A 1,702-nucleotide genomic window follows, 5' to 3' on the forward strand; every position below is an offset into this window, starting at 1 on the left:
ACAGGAGGGTCGGGGGAAGTCGGGAGGGCACCGAGGTCGGGGCTGATTTTGGGGGGGGGTCTCGGCCCCCCCAGGCAGGAGGGGACAAGGAGGTGACAAAAGTGAGGGGGGGGGGACAGTGAGTGGTGACCCCCCCAAAAATTGGGGGAAAAAAACCCCCCAAATTTCCCTTTTTTTGGAGGGGTGGGCAGCAAATTTTGACCCCCCCCCCCAAATTGGGGAAGTCCGCTAAAAATCTCGGTTTTTTAGGGAGAGCAGGAAGTGGTGACACCCCCCCCCAAAAAATGGTAAAAAACCCCAAAATTCCCATTTTGGGGAGGGGACAAAGAGGTGACCCCGCAAAAATGGGGGGGAAAACCCCAAAATTCCCATTTTAGGGGTGAGGGCAGCAAATTGTGACCCCAAAAATTGGGGGGGAAAAAACCAAATTGAGGAAAACCCCCTGAAATTCCCATTTTGGGGTGGGGGAACAAAATTGGGGGGAAAAAAAAAAAAAAAAACCCCAAAATTCCCATTTTTGAGGGCAGGAAGTGGTGATCCCCCAAAACTGAGGGAAAACCCCCAAAATTTCCATTTTGGGGGGGAGTGGGAGAGCAAGAAATGACCCCAAAATTAAGGAAAATCCCCCCAAATTGAGGGAAATCCCCTGAAATTCCCATTTTGGGGTGGGGGCCAAAGTGGTGACCCTGCAAAATCGGGGAAAAAAAAACCAAAATTCCCATTTTTTTGAGGGGCATGAAGTGGTGACACACCCCCCCCCCCCATCCCTTTTTTGGGGGGAGGAGGCTGAAAGTGGTGCCCCCCCAAATTGAGGAAAGACCCCAAAATTCCCATTTCTTGGGGAGGGAGCAAGAAATGACTCCTAGAACTGGGGAAACCACCCCAAAATCGGGGAAAAAACCCCTAAAATTGGGGAAAAACCCCCTAAAATTGGGGAAAAAAACCCCTAAAATTGAGGGAAAAAACCCCTAAAATTTGGGGGAAAAAACCCTAAAATTGAGGAAAAACCCCAAAATTCCCATTTCTTGGGGGGGGGGGGGGAGGCAGCAAGAAATGACTCCTAGAATTGGGGAAACCACCCCAAAATCGGGGAAAAAAACCCTAAAATTGGGGGAAAAACCCCTAAAATTGGGGAAAAAACCCCTAAAATTGGGGAAAAAAAAACCCTAAATTGAGGGAAAACCCCCCAAATTCCCCATTTTTTAAGGGGGGGCACCCTGACCCCATAATTTTTGAAGGGGGGGGCGTCCTCCCAGCCCCTCCCCCAGTATCAAACTGGGAGGGAGGAGCCCCCAAACTGGGAGGGGTGGGGAGGGGAGTGGGGCGGTTTTTTGGGGTTCAGGTTTAGTTACTAACCCAAGGGAGCAGAGTAGGGGCGGGGGGGGAGCAGCAGAGTTAATTAAATGTTAATTAATTAATATATTTTATTTAATAAAAGCTAAAACCCGCAGCAGCCACCGGCTCGTGTGTCCCAGCCCCCCCAAATTTACCCCTGTGTCCCCCCCCCTCCTTTCCTTTATTTATTGTCCCCAAATCTCTGTGAAAAACGCTGGATTTGGTGAAAAATCGACTGTTTTTGAAACCCCTAAAATCGGGGGGGGGGACCCAGGGGTGTCCCCAACCCCCGGGGGGGGTCTCTGGGTGTCCCCCCGTCCCCCCCCCCTTCTTGCCCCCTCCCCAAAATTCCCTCCCCTCCCCTCCC

The sequence above is a fragment of the Hirundo rustica genome, unplaced genomic scaffold (genome assembly GCF_015227805.2).
Source record: "Hirundo rustica isolate bHirRus1 unplaced genomic scaffold, bHirRus1.pri.v3 unplaced_BUSCO_407723at7742, whole genome shotgun sequence".
NCBI classification, from domain to species: Eukaryota; Metazoa; Chordata; class Aves; order Passeriformes; family Hirundinidae; genus Hirundo; species Hirundo rustica.